This window comes from Galeopterus variegatus, unplaced genomic scaffold, assembly GCF_000696425.1.
Source record: "Galeopterus variegatus unplaced genomic scaffold, G_variegatus-3.0.2 Scaffold7662, whole genome shotgun sequence".
Classification (NCBI taxonomy): Eukaryota; Metazoa; Chordata; class Mammalia; order Dermoptera; family Cynocephalidae; genus Galeopterus; species Galeopterus variegatus.
The window spans coordinates 65,798-72,088 of NW_007733773.1; positions in this window are offsets into that span (position 1 = coordinate 65,798).

The window sequence follows — 6,291 nt, forward strand, 5'->3', positions numbered from 1 at the left end:
GGGCGCGACACTGAGGGTTGCAATGGAAAAAGACAAAAGACAAAAAAAAAACAAACAAAAAAAACTATGCATCTGACAAGGGATTAATATCCAGAATATACAAAGAACTCAGACAATTTAGTAAGAATAACAAATAACCCAATTAAAAAATGGGCAAAGGAGCTGAATAGGCATTTCTCAAAGGAAGACATACAAATGTCCAACAGACATATGAAAAAATGCTCAACATCACTCAGCACCAGGAAATTGCAAGCCAAAACCATACTGAGATATGATCCCACCCCGGTTAGACTGGCCATAATAAAAAAGACAGAATAACAAATGCTGGCGAGGATGCGGAGAAAGGGGAACCCTCCTACATTGTTGTTGGGACTGTAAATTAGTGCAGCCATCGTGGAAAACAGTATGAAAATTTCTCAAACAACTACAGAAACTACAAATAGAACTGCCATATGACTCAGCAATTCCACTGCTGGTGTATACCCAAAGGAATGGAAATCATTATGTCAAAGTGATACCTGCACTATTTACAAAAGCTAAGTGTTTGAACCAACTTAAATGTACATCAATGGACAACTGGATAAGGAAAACATGGAATATATACACAATGGATATACCATGTGTATATGGTAGAATTTTTTTTAAAAGCAATGGAATTCTACTATTCGTAGCAACATGGATGAACTTAGAGAAAATTATAAGTGAAATGAGCCAGGTCCAGAAAAAGAAATACCACATGTCCTCACTCATAAGTGGGACTTGAAAAATAAATAAATAAATAAATAAACAAACAAACAAAGATACAACAGTCACAATAATTCCTTGAATTTTCAAAAGGAGAGAACAGAACTGAGGCCAACAGAAGTGGGAAAGGGGAAGGCGGAGGGGTTTAGGGAGTCATTGGTAAAGGGCCACAAAAAAATGTTTACATTGTGTAATGTAAAATAAAAATGAAATTAGAAAAAAAAACATAACTCTCTACCCCACATAGATAAATAAATAGATGGATAGATAAATAAAAATAAATAAATAAATGGCTCTTTAGACCAGATGGACCTAAGATACATTTACAGAACATTTTATCCAACAGCTACAGAATACACATTCTTTTCTTCAGTACATGGAACATTCTCCAAGATTGACCATACACTGGGCCACTAGTCTCAAAAAGTTCAAAGAAATTAAAATCATATCAAGTATTTTTTCTGACCATAATGGAATAAAACTATAAATCAATAACAAGAGGAACTTTCAAACCTGCACAAAAACATGGAAATTAAACAACATGCTCCTGAACAACTAGTGGGCCAAAGAAAATATTAAAAAGGAAATCAAAAAATTTCCTGAAATAAATGAAGACAGAAACACAATATACCAAATCTATGGGATACAGCCAAGGTACTATTAAGAGGAAAATTTGGAATAGAAATAAGTGAAGTTGAGTCTAAAAATATAATGCAAAAGATCAATCAAATGAAAAGTTGGTTTTTTAAACCAATACTGCAACACCACTACTGGGTATGTATCCAAAGGAGTGGAAACCAACATACTGAAGGGAAACCTGCACTCCCATGTTTATTGCAGCTCTCTTCACAATAGCCGTGATTTGGAACTAACCTAAAAGTCCACCATCAGATGCTTTGATAAAGAAAATATGGTATATATACCCATTGGAATACTGCTCAGCCATAAAAAAGAATGAAGTTCTGCCATTTGCAACAACATGGATGAGCTTGGAGAAAAGTATGTTAAGTGAAATAAGCCAGACACAGAAAGAGAAATACCACAAGCTCTCACTTATAAGTGGAAGCTAAAAAGGTTGATCTCACAGAAGCAGACAGTGTAATAGTGGTTACTAGAAACCAGTTAGGGGAGGGGGAGAGGGAATAGTGGTCAATGGATATAAAATTGTAGAGAGATAGAAAGAACAAGATGTAGTGTTCTATAGCAATACAGAAGACTACAGTCAACAACGAATTACTGTATAACTTCAAGTAGCTAGTTGAGAGGATGTTGAAAAGTCCCAACACAAAGAGGTGACAAATATTGGAGGTGATGTACAAGCTTAATACCCTGATATGATCATTGCCCACTGTATAAATCTACCCAAATATCACATTGTACTCCACAAATATACACAATTATCATGGGTCAATTAAAAAAACATAAATTAGAAAGAAAAAAAGTTCAAAGACAGAAGTAGATTAGAAGTTACCAGAACCTGGGAGGAAGGAATGATGAGAAATTAGGCTTAGTGCATTTGGAGTTTACATTTAGGATGACAAACAAGTTTGGGCCATAAATGGAAGTAGTGGTTACAAAGCATTGTGAATGTAATAAATTCCATGTAATGGTGTGTTTTAAAAATGCATAAAATGTCAATCCTTATATATATTTTACCACAATAAAAAAAGAAAGAAAAAGACACCTGGGAGCTTCTGCTTCCAAAAAAGATAGAGTAGATGTACTTTTTCCTATTCCTCCAGCTAGGTCAACTAAAAATCCTGGACATTTTAAATAAGAAGAATCTGAAAAGTGCAGAGAAGAAAGCAGCCCGGGGTGGGATCTCATGACCCCGGAATGAGGACAATGATTTCCCTGGATTTTCTTGTGGCCTCGTATGTCCCAGACTTGAACTGGAAAGTCAAACAGCACAGACGAAAGAAGTTCCAACAGAAGTCTGCTCTCTCTAACCAAAGGACCAGGAAGGGGGTCTTCTAGAAAAAAACTGCCGTACTCCAGCTGAACGCCACAGAAACAAATAGCCACTCCACCCGCCCATGGCAGTAAAGCCCAGGTGAGGAGCCTGGTTCCACCCTCACCAAGCTGTGACCAGGTGCCCCCAACCCCACATCAGAGTGGTGTCAGGGAAGCCAGTGGGGAGCTGGAACTTAAATCCCCACAGGGCTATCACGAACATCTCCATCCACTTTGTTAGTAGAGAGGCCTGCAGAGCCCGAACTCAACCCTCACCCAGCAGAAATCAGGAGCATCCCTACTTTGGGGGTACATGGAGGTGGAGAAGCCTGGATTTGGACCTTTCCTGGCAATAAGGAGGCAGCTCCCACCCTTCTGCTGGGGCACCCACCCTGACCCTGCTGCAGATGTCAATAACAATTTGTGCTATTGTGCTGTAATTCTGCAACAGTTACTGTTCTGGGAAACTAGGTAAAGAGTTCAGGAACTCTCCTTGTCTTATTACTTAAGACTGAATGTACAACTAGAATGATCTCAAACCAAAGGTTTAATTTTTTAAAAAATTAAGATGAACCCCAGAGTGAATCATATGGCAAAGGGGAGCTATGAGAGCTAACCAGAGAATGACAGATTTATATTTGTACCATCATCAGCTGTTCTGACTGCAGTTTCACAGCGGGCCCCAGTCATGACAGCCTCTGACCACCCTGAAATTCATATGAGAGGAGCCTTTGGCACGCACTGTAGGCTGCCTGCTCTGGAGACTCTTCCATTCAGCATCATTGGAGCTCATCTGGTCACCCTTTACCATAAACTGTAGGAGATGTCAGTGAAGCCCAAAGGACAACTGGAAGTTCCAGGTTGCCTGGGTGATGAGCTTAATGCCCCTGTGGGAAGTCTTGAAGAAAACAAGTAAGAGGGTGATGGATGGTATTACTTACAGAGAGCAAGATCTTGATTTGAAGAGGCTCTTGTTTCTGACAAAAATACTTATGAGCCTCCTCTATTAACTCCAGTAGGATCTGGAAATCCAAAAGGATAAACACAAATCAGTGGATCGGTGACCAAAGGAGGCCATGGGACACATGTTCATCAAGAGAGATTTTTGAAAATGAAAACTAAAACACTTTCTGTGCAATCAGTTTGTTTCTACTTGTGCCACTTGGGCTCCAGCATTTCAAGCCCTGGACCATGGGTAGGATGGAGCTGCCCCACCAAGAACAACAGGATCCAGGGTAGGGAGAGAGAGGAAGAGAGCTATTTGAGAATCAATAAACAATTGTCAAAACCCTGCAATGAAGAAAACAAGCAATACTCGGTGGGAAGTATCAATGGGGAGCTAAGAAAGAGAAGTCAGAAAGAATTTGAGCTCAAAGAAGAGGAAGATCGTTATTGGCTAAAGAGGTCAAAGCCAGCTTCTAAGAGGGGTGAAGCTGTGCTGAGTCCTGAGGTCAGATGGTACCCAAGCAAACCCCAACATAGCAGGTTTTTAGGAAGGGAGGAAGGGAACTGAGGTGAACAGGAATTCACTATTGGGACAACATGTTTCAAACCCAATGCCATTGTTAAATTGGGACTAGTCTCCTCAGTTAACAAAACCATGAAATTTAGGATTGAGTTGCAAGATGAATCTCTGAAGTGATTTGTGCAAAAAAGAAAAAAAGAATTAGTGAATCGATTTGAAAATTTTTAAGAACTTGTTCATGCTCGGCATTGGAAGTGTAAATGGCTCAGAACAAATCCATTCTCAATCTCAGCCTTCAAGGAGCTTGCACTCCTGTGATGGAGATACATAAATCCACTTAAACCACTAACAAGAGGTTTTCTCTTTGGGGGTGGGTAAATTGCAACATTTTTATATAGAGAGTTTAGAATGATGTGGTTATGTATTTATTCCCTGTTTGAAAATGTAGGTTTTATTATTATTCAGGTATGGTGAGGACAACAGATCAGGAGACAATTGCCATTGAAGAAATAAGTTTGTTATTCACAGTTCCCAAGAGAAGGGGGAATGCCATGCCATGTGGGGGCCACGAAGAAAGCATCAGGGTTGGTCAGGAGGCAGAGGGTACAGGAAGAAAACATGAGCAAGAGCCTTTATTGTGGTTTCTGTGGGAGGAACGGGCAAGGTAGAGGAGGCAGATTTAGGATTGTTTATTTTGAATAATTTCAGTGGGGATGTCTCTAGTGTTCTGGTACCTGGCCCTGGGGTGATTGGGACAGATGAATAATGGCCCAGAGTGTAGAGTCAATAGAAAAAGTGGAGGTAAGAAGACCGTGGATTGGTTAGTCTGCATATAAAAGGCGTGCTTACAGGTGAGCTATTTGTCATCTCTATCATTAGTGAGCCTTGGCAGGAGCAGTCTCTCCAAGGTCAGGAAGGCCCCAAGTGTCAAAGCATACAGAAAATAAAATGGCATAATCAATACGTTCCCCCAGTACTTATTGGGCACCTCCTATGTACCTAGCGCTGCCATTGGACCAGTGATTCTCAGAAAACTGACAGACTTGACAGTCACCCAAGAGAGCTCCCACCCACTTTTAGAAATAGTACACACACTCTCACATAGAGCATTTAATAACTCAAGAACTAGTTTTATCAGTTAGTGCTATGGATTGAATGTCCCTCAAACACTCATTGAAGCCCATTGTAACATGATGGAGTTTAGATGCGTGTCCCCTCCAAAACTCATGTGGAATTTTGATCTCCAATGTGGCGGTGTTGGAAACTGACTGAGTCATGGGGGTGGATCCCTCATGAATGGATTAATGCTCCCCTGGGGGAGGGGGGATTAATGAGTGAGTTCTTGCTCTATTAGTTCCTGCGAGAGCTCGTTGCTTAAAAAGACCCTGGCACCTTCTCTCTCTCTCTTGCTTCCTCTTGCCATGTGATCGGTTTGTACCTGCCAGCTGCCTGCCACTTTCCGCCATGGGTAGAAGCAGCCTGAGGCCCACACCAGATGCAGCTGTCCCAGAACCATAAGCCAAATAAACCTCTCTTCTTTATAAATTACCCAGTCTCAGGTATTTCTGTTATAGCAAGACAAAACGGACTAATACAGAAAATTGGTACCGAGGAGTGGGGTGTTGCTAAACAAATACCTGAAAATGTGGATGCAGCTTTGGAACCGGGTAATGGGCAAAGGTTGGAGGAGTTTGGAGGACTTAGAAGAGAAAAAGACGAGGGAAAATTCGGAATGTCTTAGAGACTTATGTGGTGGCGAGCAGAATGCTGATAGCAATGTGGACAGTAAAGGCCATGCGGATGATGAGGTCTCAGATAGAAATGAGGAACTTATTGGGAATTGGACAAAAGATCACCCTTGCTCCCCCCCCGCAAGGAATTTGGCTGCATTGTGTCCATGCCCTTGGACTTTGTGGAAGGTGGGACTTAAGTCTTGTGAACCAGAGTATTTGGCGGAAGAAATTTCCAAGCAGCAAAGCATTAAGGATGCTGCATGGTTATTTCTAACAGCCTATGCTGAGTTATGGCAGAAAAGGCATGATGTAAAGCCAGAATTTAAAAGGGGAGCAGAGTCAGGTAGTGTTATGCCTCCAGCTTTATTTTTTTTGCTCAGCATTGCTTTGGCTATG